Source organism: Eptesicus fuscus, chromosome 4 (genome assembly GCF_027574615.1).
Source record: "Eptesicus fuscus isolate TK198812 chromosome 4, DD_ASM_mEF_20220401, whole genome shotgun sequence".
Lineage (NCBI taxonomy): Eukaryota > Metazoa > Chordata > Mammalia > Chiroptera > Vespertilionidae > Eptesicus > Eptesicus fuscus.
Genome location: NC_072476.1, coordinates 65255654 through 65274714, shown reverse-complemented (window position 1 = coordinate 65274714; position 19061 = coordinate 65255654). Strand labels below are relative to the sequence as shown.

The window sequence follows — 19061 nt, the reverse complement described above, 5'->3', positions numbered from 1 at the left end:
AATAATTATGGTGAGGGAACATGCTTTTATGATTTCCATACTTTTAAATTTGTTGATGTTTGTTTTATGGCCCAGAATATGGTCTTTTTTGGTGAGAATTCCATGGATGTTTTAAAACATGTGTATTTGCCTGTGTGTGTGTGTATTGTTCTATATATGTCAATTATATACTTTGAATTTATTATATTTAGAATATTCAATCTTTGCTGATTTTCTGTTTAGTATTTTTGTGAGTCTCTGAGAGGAAAGTGTTGAAGTTCCTAACTATAATTATAAATTTACATTTACAATAATTGTTATTATTTTTGATATATTTTTATTGGTTTCAGAGAGGAAGGGAGAAGGGAGAGAGAGAGGTAGAAACATCAATGATGAGAGAGAATCATTGATTGGCTGTCTCCTGCATGCCCCCTATTGGGGATTGAGCCTGCAACCCCAGGCATGTGCCCTGACTGGGAATCGAACTATGGCCTCCTGGTTCATAGGTCGATGTTCAACCATGGAGCTTATTACAGGAATTTCAGTGACATTTTATGTTTCCTATTTATTCTCTCTATTTCTCATTTCTCTGTTTCTCTTTTGCATTCCTATGGGTTACTTGAACATTAAGATTTCAACCTGATTTATCTATAATGTTCTTTGTTTTTTTGTTATTACTTATCTGAGGATATTTTTTTCCATTGATTTTTAGAGAGAGTGGAAGAGAAGGAAGGAAGAGAGGGAGACAGGTGAAGAGAGAGAGAGCGAGAGAGAGAGAGAGGAGAGAGAAAGAGATTGATTGATTGGTTGCCTCTGGCACGTGCCCCAGTGGAACCAACCTGCAACCCTTAGGTACGTGGTTAGACGCTCTAACCACTGAGCAAACACCAGCCAGGGCTATAATTTTCTTTTTTTTAATACATCTTTATTGATTTCAGAGAGGAAAGGAGAGGGAAAGAGAGAAACATCAGTAATGAGAGAGAACCATTGATTGGCTGCCTCATGCATGTCCCCTACTGGGGATCAAGGCTGGAACTCAGGCATGTGCCCTTGACTGGAATTGAACCTGGGACCCTTCAGCCTGCAGACTGACGCCCTATCCACTGAGCCAAACCAGCTAGGGCAATGTTTGTTTGTTTTTAATATATCACTTTGTAGTTGCCCACTAATGGATATTAAAATATACATATGTAATTTACCACTACCTATTGGTATAAAAATTTTATCAGTTTGAGTGAAGTGTGGAAATTAATCCTTCCCTTTAGATCCCTTTGTCCTCCTACTTTGTAAATATTATTGTTTTGAATATTTTTGCTGCACAGTACATTGAGCAGACATTAGACAGTGTGGTTTTTTTGTGTACAGTTCTGTTCTATGAAGTACATTCACACTGTTGTACAACCATTACCACCCTCCATCTCCAGAACTTGTTCATTTTCCCCAACTGAGACTCTATCCCTTAACGCTAACTCACAATTCCCCTCTTCATTATATACTTCTGTAGTACTCAGTGCTTTAACCACTAATAATTGTTTAATTACATGTTTCTTTCTTCTGTTAAAATATAAGTGCTTGTGAGGGAGGTAATAGTAATTGTGTTAATTGTTGTGTCCTCACTACCTGGCATATTGTAAAACTGTTGGAAATAAATTACATGTATCAATGTAAAAAAGAAAAAAAAGAAATGGTGTTGGATTCAGTGGTTAAAGGTAATCTTATTTATAAAAGCCCAGCGACTGGAACAGCAGAATGACCAGAATGACCGGAATGACCAGTGGCTATGATGCACACTGTGGCAGCCTACTGGCCAGATCCGGGCCCCAATCGGTCCCCTCTCCAGCTGGCCCGGCCCCTAATCGGCCCCTCCCACCCTGATCTGGGGCAGGGCCAGCCATCCAACCTCAGATGGGCCCCCATTTGGGTGGGCTGGCCGGACTCCACCTGTGCACAAATTCTTGCATCGGGCCTCTAGTACAGTGGTCGGCAAACCGCGGCTTGCAAGCCACATGTGGCTCTTTGGCCCCTTGAGTGTGGCTCGGCGTTAGAATCACTTCTTCAAAATAGACTCGCCTAGGCCGAAAACCGACTTCTGCGCATGAGCCACGAAGTTTCAATCACACTGTATGTGCGCGCCCGCACGTGGTATTTTGTGGAAGAGCCACACTCAAGGGGCCAAAGAGCCATATGTGGCTCGCGAGCCGCGGTTTGCCGACCACTGCTCTAGTAGATAATAAAAATGCTGGTTGAGTAAAATAGTGAATGCTTGTAGATATGCTTAAAAGGAATGGCAGTGTTTTTACCAACTCAGTTTTTTTTTTTTTTAATAATAATTTTTACTTTTTAGAGCAATTTTAAGTTCAAAGTAAAATTGAACAGCAGAAAATTCTCATACATTACCTGTCCCTGCGCATGCACTATCAACTTTCTCCACTATCAACACCCCTTAGCACAGTGGTACATTTGCTAATTTTGATGAACCTACATTCATCATTATCACCCCAAATCCATGGTTTACAGTGTAATCTACTCTTGGTGCTGTACCCAATGTAAAATTACATGTATCCAACATTGTAGTATCATACTGCCTTGACAGAGCTGTTTTCTCTCTTGCCACCTATTTATCTCTCCTTCCCCTCCTCAATCCCTGGCAATCTTTCTATTGTCTCCATAGTTTTGCTTGTTCCAGAATGTCATATAGTTGGAATCATACTGTATGTAGTTTTTCAGTTTGACTTTACACTTAATAGTGTGTATTATTGGTTCCTATGTCTTTTCATTACTGGATAGCTCATTTCTTTTTCGTGCTGAACGTTATTCCATTTTGTGGATGTACCTCATTTTATCCATTCACCCACTAAAGGACATCTTAATTGCTTCCAGATTTTGGCAGTTATGAATACAGTTGCTATAAACATTTGTATGGAGGTTTTTATATGGACATAAGTTTTTGATTCATTTGGGAAAATACTAAGGTGTGCAAGTTGGCAAGAATGTTTAGTTTTTAAGAAACCCCCAAACTTCTATAGTAGTTGTATCATTTTGATTCCTACCAGCAATGAATGAAAGTTCCTGCTGCTCCACATCCTTGCCAGCATTAGTGTTGGATTTGGTTAATTTAATGTTAGTGCTTATAGGTAGATGTGTTTTTTTCAAATATTTTCTCCCAGTCTGGCTTGTCTTCTCAGTCTCTGGATACTGTCTTTCATAGAGCAGAAATTTTGAATTTTAATGAAGTCTAATTACCTATTTCTTTGATGAGTAATGCCTTTGGTATAGTGTCTAAAAACTCACCACCCTACTGAAGATCATCTAGGTCAGTGGTTCCCAACCTTTTTTTGGCCATGCCCTAAAGCATCTCTAAAGTCTTGATGCTCTGATTTCCCCCCACCCCCCGTGACATATAATTCTTATTATTCAAAAAGTGAACTCCTGTTCACATGGAGGAAGCCTAAAAGGCCATTCATTTGGTCTAAACAAGCTTCCAAAGAATATGGCATCCATGAAAGAGAAAAGTAAAAGAACGAAAGGACAGTTAAGTACTGAGAAAGAAATCACTAAGAAATTGTTAAAAAAAATGATATGAAGTGATAAGAAAAAATAGCAAATAAAGTTTCAAAACATATAATAGAGAACTGAAATGCATTAATATGTCACAATATCTATCTATCTATCTATCTATCATCTATCTATCTATCTATCTATCTGTCTGTCTGTCTGTCTATCTATAAAGGTAATATGCAAAGTAGCCAGGATGCTGTAACAGTCACGACTGGCTCAGTTGGAGGCTGCCTATGCAGATGGGTGGGAGGGGACTGCGTGCGCGGTGAGGCAAGCCATGGATGGCGCAGGACCAGAACAGACACACACACAGGAAGGCCTGCCCAAGCCGCCGCAGCACGGCTGGAGCAGGCCCGGAGCGGACACACCACGGCACGCCAGCAGTCCGGCCTCTGCGCGTGAGCTGCAGAGGAAACACCTTTTCTGACCGCTCATTGGCTAAGCTCCCTGTACGCCACTCGCAGTGTTCTTGGTAACTTGGGTAATAAGAATCCAAGAAGGTGATCTAGGGTTTTTCCACCTCACTCCTGGAGGCAAAAACGAAGGTCCGCTGCTGGATGGGCTAAGAATGTCATATCTTGCCCTAGCCAGTTTGGCTCCGTGGATAGAGCCTCAGCCTGCGGACCGCAGGGTCCGGGTTCGATTCTGATCACGGGCATGTACCTAGGTTGCAGGCTTCTCCCTGGCCGGGGCCCAGGTCAGGGCTCATGCAGGAGGCAACCAATCAAAGTGTCCCTCTCACATTGATGTTTCTCCCTGTCTTTCTCTCTCTCTTCCACGCTCTCTAAAAATCAATGGAAAAATATTCTCGGGTGAAGATAAAAAAAGAAAGAAAGAAATGTCATATCCTATGAAAGAGACATCTTGAAAATGCCTAAAGAAAGTTGTCATTTTTTCGTGGTGAAGGGACTGGAGTCTGTGTTGATGAAAACACCTTAGTGACTGCGGCGGCTGGCAGTGGCAGCAGCAGCAGGGTGATGGGGGTGGCGCCTTCCCCTGATCAGCCGGTCACCTCCCTCAGAGGGAGGCCAGACTGCGGCTTGGGCCCATGGGGAGTGGGCCTAAGCTGTCAGTAGGACATCCCCTGAGGGCTCCCGGACTGTGGGAGGGGGCAGGATGGGCTGAGGGGACCCCCCCCCCAGTGAATGAATTTTGTGCACCGGGCTTCTAGTATATTTATATTTACACTAGAGGCCCGTTGCACAAAGATTTGTGCAAGAATAGGCCTTCCTTCCCCTGGCTTTGCTCCTGGCCACCCGGGAGCCTGCAATTCCTCGCTTCCTGCTGGAGCGCCACTCCTGTAGCTCCCTCCCCTCCTCCCTCCCCCTCATAGAAGGCATTCTGCCCCACCCAGCCGCTCTGCACCTGCATATGCAAATCAACCCACCATCTTTGTTGGGTTAATTTGCACACTCACTCCTGATTGGCTGCTGGGTGTCATGGAGGTATGGTCAATTTGCATATTTCTCTCTTATTAGTGTAGATTAGGCCCCCAGAATCATTAGAAATGCAAAAAATTCACTGTTAATAACTCATTCTTGGCCATGCCCTAAAGCATCTCTAAAGTCTTGATGCTCTGATTTTTCTTCACCCCCCGTGACATATAATTCTTATTATTCAAAAAGTGAACTCCTATTCACATGGAGGAAGCCTAAAAGGCCATTCATTTGGTCTAAACAAGCTTCCAAAGAATATGGCATCCATGAAAGAGGAAAAATAAAAGAACGAAAGGACAGTTAAGTACTGAGGAAGAAATCACTAAGAAATTGTTAAAAAAAATGATATGAAGTGATATGAAAAAATAGCAAATAAAGTTTGAAAACATATAATAGAGACATATTATTGCCTCCCTTAAAAAATCAAATTGCTCCCCATTGCGGCGTGTGCTCCACATTGGGAACCACTGATCTAGGTTTTTCTTTTATTTTATTTTTTAGGACTTGCAAGTTTTACATTTTACATTTAGGTTTGTGCTCCATTTTGAATTAATTTTTGTGAAAGATGTAAGGTCTTTGTCTAGATTTGTTTCTTTGCATATGGAAGTCTAGTTATTGCAGCACTAGAAAGTTGTGCACTGGTAGGGTCCCTAGTGGCTGCTGGCTGCCGGCTGGGGCCTCCCTCCCTTCCCCCCAGCTGCCTGGGCTGCCTGCCGCTGCCGACTGACCCTGACTGACTCTGCCCCCTGGTTGAACTCTCCGATGAACTCCTGGTCGAGGGGACAGTTTGCATTACTACGCTTTTATTATATAGGATCATCTGTCTAAAAACTTTGCTCCATTCTATTGCCTTTTCTTCTTTGTCCAACATGAGTTGACTATATTTATGTGGGTCTATCATTGGGTTCTCTGTTCTGGTCCATTTACCTCTTTGTTTGTTCTTTCACCAATACAACCCTATCTTGATTACTGTTTTTTGTTTTTTTTTAAATATGTTTTTATTGATTTTTTTTTAGAGAGGAGTAAGGGAAAGGGATAGGGAGATGGAAACATCAATGAGAGAAGAATATCATCGATTGGCTGCCTCCTGCACACATCCTCACTGGGGACTGAGCCCCAAACCTGGACATCTGCCGTGACTGGGAATCCAACCAATGACCTTTTGTTTCCTGGGTCGATACGCAACCAGTGAGCCACACCGACCGGTTGATTACTATGGTTTTAAAGTAAATCTTAAAGTCAGGTAATATCAGACTTTGTTCTCCTTCAATATTGAGTTGGCTATTCTAGGTCATGCTTCTCCAATAAACTTTAGAATTACAGTTGACCCTTAAGTAGCATGTAGATTTTTTCAATGAATACTGTAAATGTATTTTCTTTTATGATTTTCTTTTCTTTCTTTTTTCCTATGTTGGATGGTTGATCTTGAGCCTGTAGGGAGCAAGCTGGCTCCAGATTTCTCCAAGTCCACATTTCTTTGCCTCCAATTCCACATTTCTTTGCCTCCAATTCTTACGTGTCCAAAGATGGAACTACAGATACGCATGCATATATATATATATATATATATATATATATATAAAACATACAAAATATATGTTAATCGACTGTTTATGTTTTTGGGAAGGCTTCCAGTAGGCTATTAGTAGTTAAGTTTTGGGTAGTCAAAAGTTATACAGGGATTTTTCAACTGCATGGAGGGGTTGGCCCTGCTGACCACTGCATTGTTCAAAGGTCAACTGTAGTTTGTTGATACTTACAAAATGAGTTGCTGGGATTATGATTGGGATTTCCTACAATGTAGATCAAGTTGGGGGAAAAACGACATCTTGACAGTGGACATGGAGAATCTCTCCATTTTGTTCATTAGAGTTTTGTAGTTTTCTCATATGGGTCTTATACATATTTTGTCAGATTATATACCTGTGTATTTCTTTTTTGGGTGCTATTAATATAAATGGTAATGTGTTTCAAATTTCAGATTCCACTCATTTATAACAGGTATATAGGAAAACTATTGGCTTTTGTATATTAACCTGTATCCTACAACCCTGCTATAATCTGTTATTAGTTTTAGGTATTCTTTTGTTGATTCTTTTGGATATTTTATATATAGACAATCATGTCATCTGTGCAATTCCTGCCCAGTTGTATACCTTTTATTTCCTTTACTTGTCTGATTTGTTAAGACTTCCAGTGTGGTCCTAGCTGGTTTGGCTCAGTGGATAAGAGTGTTGGCCTGCAGACCAAAGGGTCCTGGGTTCAATTCCAGTCAAGGGCAGGTACCTTGGTTGCAGGCTCCTCCCTGGCCTGGGCCCTGGTCTGGGCTCCTGCAAGAGGCAACCAATTGATGTGTTTCTCTCACATCGATGTTTCTGTCTTTCCCTCTCTCTTCTATTCTCCTTAAAAATCAATGAAAAAATATCCTTAGGTGAGGATCAACAAAAACCAAAAAACAAACAAACAAAAAAAGACTTCCAGTGTGATCGTGTGGTGAGAGAAGGCATCATTGCTTTGTTTCCCCGACTTAGTGGGAGAACTTGAAGTTTCTCCCCATAAAGAGTGATCTCAGTTGTAAGTTTTTTGTCAAGTCCTTTAAAGTTGTAAGCGCTTAACAAATTAAGGAAGTTACCTCATGCTCCCAGATTTTTAAGAGGTTTTATCTTATTATTAATGGGTGTTGAATTTTGTGGAATGTGATTATATGGTCATGTGATTTTTCTTCTCTAGTTTGTTGATGTGTGATGGATTACATTAATTGATTTTCAAATGTTGAACCAGCCTTGCATACTTGGTGTAAATTTCACTTGGTAATGGTGTATAATTTTTATATAATGTTGTATTTGATTTGCTAATAATTTGTAATTTGTAGAGGATTTTTGTATCTGTGTTCTTGAGAGATACTGATGTGTAGTTTCCTTGTAATTTCTTTGTTTGATTTGGTATTCGGATTACCGTGGCCTCATAGAATCAGAAAGTATTCCCTTTACTTCAACTTTCTGGAAGGGATGGTAGAGAATTGTTAAAATTTCTTCCTGAAATGTTTGGTATAATTCACTGGTGATTGCATCTGCGCATGATGCTTTCTGTTTTGGAAGGTTGTTTTGATTCAATTTCTTTAATAGCTATAACCTATTCAGATTGTCTGTTCTTTGTATGTTGTGGCAAATTGTGTCCATTTTATTTAGGTTATTAAACTTGTGGGCATTGAGTTGTTCATTGTGTTTCTTTACTGTCTTTTGATGTCCCCTCTTTAATTTTTAATATTAGTAATTTGTCTGTTTTTTTCTTTTTTCTTCGTAGCCTGGCTAGGGGCTTACCTATTTTATTGATCTTTTCAAAGAACCAACTTTGGTTTTCATTGTTTTTTTCTCAATTGATTACCTGTTTTAAATTTCAGTTGCAAAAAAATGGAGTTTTGCTTTAAATTTGTTTCTTCTGCTTGCTTTGGGTTTAATTTGCTGTTTTCCTAGTTTCCCAAGATGGAAGATTAGATTATTGATTTTAAATCTCTTCTAATAAATGCATTCAGTGTTATAAATTTCTAAGGACTGTTTTCACTAGATGCTACATATTTTAATAAGTTGTATATTTATTATTTGATTCAAAATATATTTTGATGCATGTATTATATGAAGGGTATTGTTTAATTATTAAGCATTTTGGGATTTTCGAACTCTCTTCCTGTTACTGATTTTTATTTTAATTCCATTGTCTCTGAAACCAGACATTGTATAATCTCTATTTTAAACTTGTTACATAAATGAAGTGCTTGTTAATGTTATGTAGAGGCAGCAGTACCAAGAACTTATATTTTCATGTATTTTTTTCTTTGCACACACTATAATATGTGATCAGGACAGGATGATAGTAAAGCAAGAATACTTTTATATTTTAGTGTGACTTATTTAAATTTATAGGGATAAGATGTTTGCTTAGCAGGGAAGGTTACTTATCAATGATAGAAATAAGATAGAAACATGAGAAAAAATTTTGGGATAAGATCATATGCAGTTGTTTTTGAGATAAGATCTACACTTCTAATTGCTTTGTCTTAAATTTCAGGGGTCCTCAAACTACGGCTCTCGGGCCACATGCGGCCCGCCGAGGACATTTATCCGGGCCGCGGGGTGTTTTTGCCGCCGCTGCCTGTCCTGCTTAGCAGCCGACTTAGCAGTGTGCATAGGAATTTGTTCATAGTTTTTTTTTGGTCTGAGGGACAGTGAACTGGCCCCCTGTTTAAAAAGTTTGAGGACCCCTGTCTTAAGTAAAAATTGTATGCGTTTTGGAATAATTATTATAATTAAAGATAAAGAGCTTTTTATATGAAAAAAGACTCAACTATTGGCTTTTTTATTGTTGAAAAGGCTTCAGAATGATTAAAGTTTACATAATTAGCCTGGCCAGTGTGGGTCAGTGGTTGAGCATCGACCTGTGAACCAGGTCTCACAGTTTGATTCCTATCAGGGCACATGCCCTGGTTGCAGGCTCGATCCCCCTCCCCCACCCCCACCCCTGGTAGGGAGGTGCCAATCAATGATTTTCTCTCATCATTGATGTTTCTATCTCTCTCTACCTTTCCCTTCCTCTCTGAAATGAATAAAAAAATTTTTTAAAAGTATACATAATTACTTAATGAATAAAGGAAAAACTCCCGAGAGATATAAAAATACACATGCCAAAGAGGCAGGAGCATATATTCCCATCATGTCTCTGACCTCGGTGATCATGAGTTGTTAGTCATATACAGTAGGAAGACAGAACAGATGACATAGGGCTAGGGTCTGGCTCTGTGTCACCCATTGACTCAGCTGCTAGTTCTGACCATAGAGTCTTTATTTTGAGTTACTTTTTTTTCTTAAAGTATACTTTTTAATGAAGGTTAGCAGAACATAAAGTGTAGCATTAAATTTTTAAAAAATATATATGTTTTTATTGATTTCAGAGAGAGGAAGGGAGAGGGAGAGAGGGATAGAAACATCAGTGATGAGAATTGATTGCTGCCTCCTGCACTGCTCTTACTGGGGGTCAAGCCGAATCCTGGGCATGTGCTGCCCTCACCAGGAATTGAACCATGACCTTCTGGTTCCTGGGTCAACAATGCTCAACCACTGAGCCACACTGGTTGGGTGCATCATAACTTTTTATCACAATACATTTTAGCAAATAGTATCTATGTATTAGTGCATAGGTATTGTATATGTATTAACACATACTAATACATTATTAATACTATGCAATCCATAATATAAATAATACCTATGCAATCCATATTTAAATCAAGGAACATAATATTATTAACATCCTAGAAGTCCTTTTTGCTTGCTCTCAGTCTAATACCCATGTGCCCTCTCCCAAAGGTAAACACAATCCTGATTTTTTACATTATACTTTGTTTTTGAATTTTATATAAATTGAATTCTATACAAATTGAATCATATACAAATTGAATCATATAATATGCATTTCTTTGTGTTACTTTACAAACTTTATGAGATTTATTCATGTTGCATGTAACACTATTTCAGTCATTGCATTACATTGTGATTATGCCACAGTTTATTATCCTATTATTGATAGACTAGAGGCCCGGTCCACGAAAGTCGTGTGTGTGTGGGGGGGAAGAGACTGGACGGGACGTGGTGTCCCCTCAGCCCAGCCTGCACCCTCTCAAATCTGGGACCCCTTGGAGGATGTCTGACTGCCGGTTTAGGCCTGATCCCGGGTATCGGGCCTAAACTGGCAGTCAGACATCGCTCTCACAATCCTGGACTGCTGGCTCCTAATCACTCACCTGCCTGCCTGCCTGGTCACCCCTAACTGCCCCCCTCCTCCCCCCCCGCCTGCCTGGTCGCCTCTTACTGCCCTCCCTGCTGGCCTGGTCGTCCCCAACTGCTCCCCCCCACCCCCTGCTGGCCTCGTTGCCCCTCAGGCCCCCCCCCCCCCCCCACGGCCTGGTTGCCCCATGCAGCCTGCTGTTCAGTTGTTTGGTCGTCCCTCACTAACTCCCCTGCCGGGCTGGTTGCCCCATGCAGCCTGCTTGTTCAGTCATTTGGTCGTCCCTCATCCCCCTGCTGGCCTGGTCATAGGCAGCCATCTTGTGAGGGTGTGAGGGTGAATTTGCATATACCTCTTTATTATATAGGATATGACATTTAGGTTGTTTCCTGTTTTGCCTCATACAAATAGTATTGCTATCAATTTTCTTGCTGTGTTTTTTGATCAATATGTATATATAGTTATGTTGTATACTTAAGATTAGAATTTCTGGGTCATAGGATGGATGTTCATATAAGCTTTGTAGATACTATTAGTTTTGCGAAGTGTTTGTACCAATTTACATTCTCAGTAATATTGTTTGAGAATTGCAGTTACTCCACATTTTACAACATTTGGTATTGCTTATTCTTTTGATTGTAGCTAGTTTGGTGGTGGGTGATGAAATAGCCCTTGTGGTTTTAATTTGGATTTTCCTGGTATGATGGATAATGACAGTGTGCATGTTTTTATATTTATTGATTTATTTGGACAACCTCTTCCATAAATTGCCATTTTTTCTATTGGCCTTCCTTTTATCTTACTGATTTCTCCTGGCTATGAGTCCTTTTTTGGGCGTATATGTTACAGATACCAATTTTGTATCTTGCCTTTTTACTCGCTTAATGCTATCTTAAATGAACAGAAGTTCTTCATTTTACTATGACAGTTTTTCTCTTTATGAGTGGAGCTTGTATTTTGGTCACGTTTAAGAAATCACTGGCTGCCCTAAGGGCATGAATATATCTGCTTATGTTTTTTCTAGAAGCTTTATTGTATTATCTTTTACTTTTAGATATAACATACATATGGAATTAATTTTTGTTCATGGAGAACGGGAAGGGATCAAGATTATTTTATTTTTAATATGGCTATCTAGTTGACCCAATAATTACAAGACCTCACTTTGTCAGGGTTATCATTGTTATAAATTGGTGTCAGTCTCTGTGTGACTCTGTTAACATGTCAATTCTATTTCTTTGGTTTATTTGTCTACTTTGCAATAAGCCTTAATAAATAATAGCATAGCTAACTGTTTTTCTGTAGGACCTGTAGGATTTCTTCCTTTTTTATTACTAAAGTTGATAATTTATGACTTTTTTCCTTTTGATTAGTCTTGCTAGAAACATCAATTTTATAATCTTTCCAAAAGCCAACTCTTAATTTTTTTTCTGAAGTTTTAGATGTTTGCTTTTGATTTCATTAATTTTCTTTTTCCTACTTTCTTTTTTGCCTTTTCCAGGATTAACTTTTTCTCTTTTCCGGAGATAGATACTTAATTTTGTCATTCTCCTTTTTTAAATAAAAGTATTTAAGATTGTAGGTTTCACTCTAAGTATAGCTTCAGTTGTATGTTACAACATTTTATATGTCTTATCTTCTTTATCATTTTGATTGTGATTTCTTCTTTGATTTAAGAGTTAAGGAATATATATTCTTAATTTCCAAATAGTTGTATTCTGATTTTTGTTGTTGTTGTTAGCTTTTTTTAAATTTTTTTTATCAACTATTAAGAGAAGTATGTTAGAGTTTCAACCTAGTAAGATTTATATTTTGATGTTACAATCTTGGGTATATGTCCTGTTAGCTTAGCTTTAAATTCCTAGTGAAATTGACCCCCCTTTTTTTAAATTATGAAATGCCCCTTGTTATACTACTTTAATAATTTCTTGTCTTAAAATCTAGTTTGTCTGACATTATTTTTCTTTTGATTAGTGCTAGCATGGTCTTTTCCCATCCTTTTACTTTAAACCTTTCTGGGTTCTTTTATTTAAGATGTATGTCTTCTAAGTGTTTTTCATTTTCTTGCCCATTCTGTACAAGCTTGATCTTTTAGTCGTTGCCCTGGAGATGACAACACATTGCATTGACTTATTGCAGTCTACTGAAAATATTTACTTTTACCACTTCCTTAACAATGAACTTAGAACACTTGACTCTTCTTACTCTTCTTCTGCTTTTTATATGATTGTCCTGAATTTTTCATTGTACATATGCTTTAATACTTATTAGATACTAGAGGCCTGGTGCACGAATTTGTGCACTGGTGGGGTCTTGCCGGTCCAACCCAATTGGGGCCAATCGGGGCCAGCCAGCTGGGGGAGGGGTTGCAGGAGGTTGGCCTGCTGGCCCTGCCCCCATTAGGCCTGTTGGCTGGCCACAGTGCACGTCATAGCGACCACTCGGTCTGGTTGCTTGGCTTTTATATATATAGATTATTCTTTTATACAGTCAGTGTTTATTTAGATTTCCCCATATATTTACTCTGCTTTATATTTAACTAGAGGCCCGATGCACGAAATTAGTGCAAGGGGCTCAACCTTCGAAGCCCCAGCTGCCTCGGCAGGCCCCTGCAGCCCTGGCCGGCCCTTGCATCCCCGGCTTCATCCAGAATGTCATCTGACGGTCGTTTGGCTGTTTGGTCTAATTAGCATATAAGCTCTTTATTATATAAGATTATATAGGATTTCTGTCTTATTTCTGTGGGAACCTTTTTTTTTGCCTATAGAACTTCTTGTAGTATTTCCTTTGGTAAACAACTGGAAAAGTTACAGTTTCTGGAAAACATGCTTGTTTTTGTTTTTGGAAGATCTTAGTTTTGGGCATAAAATCCTAGGTTTGCAGTTATTTTCTTTCAGAAATGTGAAGATAATCCATTCTCTCAGGCTTTCTGTTGCTAAGTCAGTAAAGATTTTTATCGTTATTTATTTGAAGACAATGTCTTTTTATTCTAACTACTTTTAAAATTTAGTCTTGTCTTTGGTTTTTAGCATTTTTACCATGATGTACCTAGATACAGCTTCTCTCTCTCTCTCTCTCTCTCTCTCTCTCTCTCTCTCTCTCTCTCTCTATTTTCTTTTTACTGCTTGCTTGGGTTATACTGAGGTTCTTAAATATGTGGGTTGAGAGCCTTTATTGTAGTTGGAAAATTCTTGGCCGTTTTCTCTTCAGCTCTTGCTTTTCTTCCATTTTCTTTCCTTCTGAGACTCCACATACACATTTGTTAACCTCTGTTTAAAAATTATGTCTCATTTATCTTTTGTGCTCTTTTTAAATATTTTTATCCAATTTCATTTTTGTGTTTCAGTAAGGATATTTTATATGAAAGTTGTCCATTACCTTTTAAAAAATATACCCAATATGCTATTAATCTAATATATTTAGTTCTTAATTTTGTGAATTTGATTACTTTTTAATCATTTCAATTTTATGGTTAAATTTTATGTTTACCTTTTTTTAAAAATATTTTCTTGAGTTGTTAAACTTCTCTATTAATTTCAGATTTATTCACCTGTGGTTGTGAAATGGATAATTTGTGAGATTTTTCTTCCTTTGATCAGTCTTGCTAGAATTTGTTGATTTTATTAGTCTCTCCAACAACCAACTTTTGATTATTTTAAAAGTTTTATATTATACCTTTGTTTTTATATTTTTGCTTGTTTTCTTTTATTGGTTTCTGCATATTAGCATGCTGTTAATTTTTAATTAAATACCAGACATTATATTAGATAATTTATAGTGGATCTGAATGATAATTGGCTAAAGAGGATGATCATCCTTTCTTCCCCATAGCAAATAAAATGCAGTCAAATCACCTTAATCACAACATTTTCAAATACTTCATTGTGCTATGCAGAGTCTTTGCTGAGTGTCATCCCTGTAGGTTCAGGATTCATTAAACGTCTCCAGAGGGAAATAGTTCAGTCTGGGGTTCAGGCCTGTCTGTCTCTCTTTCATGACCAGAATCCTGGCCCTTCAAGTCTCTAATGTGTTTCACCAGTTTTGTTAGATGGCCAAAACCTCTAGTGGATCTTTTCACCTCCCTCCTCCCCACAATAGGACCCAGATAGAAGACCTGGGTCTTTTTTTTTCCTCGGGAATTAGCCTCTTGCTTTGGTCAAATACTCTGAGCGGAAAAAGTTGCAAAGTGGCTGCTGAATGGCAGTCTGCTTTCTCTGAAATTCTGGCTCCTCAGTTCTAAGATTGCCTCAGCAACTTATGGATGACTTGAAATAGACAATCACCACCACCATCACCCCGCCCCCCCGCCTTGTATTTTGTTTGCCTTTTGTAGTTATTCTTGGTGGGACGATTAATCTGCTACAGATACTGTTAAAAGTATTACATGGATACCTCTTGTGAAAAAACAAGCACGCAGAAAATGAAAAAAAACAGGGAAAGTCTCCACTTCTTTATACCTCCACAATGTCACTGCTCTTAGTAGTAAATCATTGGTTGCTATTATATATGTATATGTTTTATGCAGAACTCTAGAAAAAAAGCAGTGGTCACTTAGAGAGGGTATGTAATATACACAGATGCTTTTTATTTTTTGCTTTTGCCCAAAGCCAGGGTCAAGTCACTTTTTTTTGGAGACAATGCTACCTTTTTTTTTTTTTTTTCTCCCAAGGTTATACCTACTACCTGAAAAGAGTCTTGACACCTATGTTAATGCCTGCTTGTATTTTTTCTGATGATATTGATGGTTATTGGTGGAGGTCCCTAAAACCAACCTCAGGTTCAGTGATTTTCTAGGATTAACAGAACTCAGCAAAGCTGTTATACTAAAAGTTTATTAGAGTAAAAGGATACAGATTAAAATCATCAAAGGAAGAAAGTGCCTAAGGCAGAGAGCAGGGGAGCAGACGAGCTGCTAGTTGTTCTTTCCCAGTGGAGTCATACAGACAGTGCTTAATTATCCCAGCAGCAATATGTGACAATATGCATGAAGTACCACCAGGAAAACTCCCCTGACCCTTTGTGTCCAGAATTTGGGGGCTTGGGGGAGAGGAGAGGTTGGTCATGTAGGCCTGGAGCCTCTGTGTGGCTGACCTTAGTTACTTCATCAGTTTGACTCCAGAAATCAAACTAATATTATGTGGTCCCCACCACAAATACCATTGTTATTGCTAATTATCTGGCATGGCTCATGTTCAAGGCTTAGAGGTCTGGGTTAGGGCCAAATGTGCAGAGTTTAGACAACCTAGGCCTACTTTGCATAGTGGAATGTGAAGATATGGAAGACTTGGAAGATTTCATAGCTCAGTGGATCGATCTATCTATTTGTATGTTTATGAACAATCAATATTGCCAAATAACTATTGCATGATGCTACAAAATATGCATGAATAAATAATAGACTGATTTTAATGGAGCAGAGTACATCCTATATAATAAAGAGGTAATATGCAAATTGACCATCACGCCCTCACAAGATGGCTGCCTATGACCAGGCCGGCAGGGGGGGTTAGTGAGGGACTACCAAACGACTGAACAAGCAGGCTGTGTGGGGCGACCAGGCCGGCAGGCAGGTGAGCGATTAGGAGCCAGCGGTCCAGGATTGTGAGACGGATGTCCGACTGCTGGTTTAGGCCTGACCCCTCCGCCCTCTCCCGCCCCTCCCCCGTGCATGAATTTTGAGCACCGGGCCTCTAGTAATGATCAGATTATACAGGGTGGGGCAAAAGTAGGATTCCAGTTGTGAGTGCACAATACAAATAGTTTATTCTTGCATTATTATTTATTAATGTATTATTTTCTATACGAATAACTGTAAGCCTCTTTTTGCCCTACCCTGTACATTTCATCTGACTTTAAGTAACTGCATTATCAGTCTTCATATACCATGAATCAAATAGTATATAGCAACTGATTGAATTTAGAAACAGATATGAGAATCCAGATGTCTTCTATTAAGTTAGCTATCAAAGAATTGTATAAAAATGTGAGGGCTCGGTCCCCTTTAGGGGGTGTGCAGGAGGCAGCTGATACATGTTTCTCTCTCCCTCTCACTTCCTCTCTATCTAAAATCAATAAAAGCATATTTAAAAAATAAAAATAGCCGAAACCGGTTTGGCTCAGTGGATAGAGCGTCAGCCTGCGGACTCAAGGGTCCCGGGTTCGATTCCGGTCAAGGGTATGTGCCTTGGTTGCGGGCACATCCCCAGTGGGGGGTGTGCAGGAGGCAGCTGATCGATGTTTCTCTCTTGTCGATGTTTCTAGCTCTCTATCCCTCTCTCTTCCTCTCTGTAAAAAATCAATAAAATATATTTAAAAAAAATTAAAAAATAATAATGTAATGCTACTCTTTTCATTAAATGGATTTTGAAAACATAAAGAATAGGTTTTGTTTATTAATAACTCCATTTTGTGTTAATTAAAAATTAATAGTAAACATTTTAAATGTTCTCAGTTTTAATTTCTAATATCATTAATATTGATAGATATAACCACATAAATAAGTTTCTTTGGTTCCAGTAACTTTTTAAATATGTGAAAGGACCTAGAGACCAAAATGCTGGTAATAAAAGGATGAGACCAAAGCTAAACTAAGGGAACAGTAGGCTTGTATCTGGGATTACCCAGATAACTGGACAGGGATTTGAATTGTGTCATGAATCTCCATTTTTATCTCTTTATCTGTTAGGTCCTGTCAGCCTCATTCTTACTATAGACTGGCTCTTCTAAGTGGTGGAAAAAATAACAAATAAACAGAAACCCTTTCTTTGATATTGCATCCTGTAACTTATTATCAGAGTGTAACTTTTGGATCTCATGTGAAAAAAAATACTTGAAAAGAAGTTTGACTCTGCTTGATTCAGTGCTTACCATGGAATGATCGATTTTGATTAAGTCAGTTTTTCAAACAAAAGGAAAGCTTTCTCAGAAACCATATTGTTGGAATTGGGGGAGAAAGAGGACCCAGAGAGAGGGTGTGAGTCTGTTTTCTCTGAATGCAATGGGTGATGAACAGGCAGCTTTCAAGTCGGCATCTTTTTTTATTTTGTTGTTTGTTTAATATATTTTATTGATTTTTTACAGAGAGGAAGGGAGAGGGATAGACAGTTAGAAACATCGATGAGAGAGAAACATCGATCAGCTGCCTCCTGCACACTCCCTACTGGGGATGTGCCTGCAACCAAGGTACATGCCCTTGACCAGAATCGAACCTGGGACCCTTCGGTCCCCAGGCTGACACTGTCCAGTGAGCCAAACCGGCTAGGGCAGCATCTTTGAATGTCAGCAAGCTGTACGGATTGCAAAAATAATGTGAATTTAGAGTAGGAGAAGTAGGGGTATCCAGGTGAGGGAACTAATATTTCTACTTAAGAATTTTTTGGTGAGAGAATTTATGTGATCCACTAGCATTATATACTAAGTGATTTTTAGATTTAAAATATCACTTTGGGCAACAGTCGTCTTTAGATGATTGAGGAGATGGAATTTTGGCTCTGCGTGGTGGCATAGGTATTCCCGGTGGGCAGTGATTAAATTTTTTGAATGGAGGTGGAAGGATAGTTCAGGTTGAGGAAATAGCTTGAATGGGAGAATGCAAGGCATTCTGTAGTTAGGCTAGATATGTGGATTCCAGTAAGGGATTATGACTTCAGAATTTCAGCATTGGCAGGGATTTTTGACTAATTTGTTTTTCTCAACCATCCACCTGTCAGTGCTTACTGTGTTCAACGAATTATATAACTGCTAGTCTAGACAATTGTGAAGATGACTTAAATGACCTCATTACCCTCAAGTACTTTTCAATTTAATGGAGAAAACATGTGAAAATGACTATATCACATATAAGGCAAAATGTTAAAAAAATAAAAGAAATAAGCTGGGAGCGTGGTAAAGATTAGTTATGACCAGAGGATGAAAGAAATGGCACTTGAGCTTGTCATTGCTAGTCATTGAAGAATGGCAAAGGGCTGGCAGCAATGAGGGCATTTCAATGGAGAAAGAAGTTGGATGATCAAAGGGATAGAGGTTTGAGAGTGTGTGCTTGATATGTTTTGGAAGTGGCAAACAGTCCTGTGAAGAATGGAAATATCATAAAAATTACTGAATGCCATGCCAATAGTTTGGACTTAATTCTGTAAGCAATGGGACTATTTCAGTTTTTGAGTTGTGATTTAGGTGTAGTTGTTTCTGAAGGTATTATTACAGATGTAGAAGGAAATGGAAGAGCAATGAAGCTAGACCTATTGCAGGAATTGTTACACATGAGGAGGAAGGCCATTGACAGGGGAAAGAAAAAGATAGATAGATAAAAGG

General features: G+C 38.8%; 1 protein-coding gene and 1 non-coding gene across 5 annotated transcripts in view; one reads left to right on the top strand and one right to left on the bottom strand.

The window, feature by feature from the left end:
- RASA1 (RAS p21 protein activator 1) overlaps positions 1–19061 on the top strand; it is a 95733-nt gene that overhangs the window by 13604 nt on the left and 63068 nt on the right. The window lies entirely within an intron of this gene.
- Positions 6380–6504, bottom strand: LOC114230214 (small nucleolar RNA SNORA38). Its single transcript, XR_008555932.1, has one exon. It is a non-coding gene; the product is annotated as a small nucleolar RNA SNORA38 (small nucleolar RNA).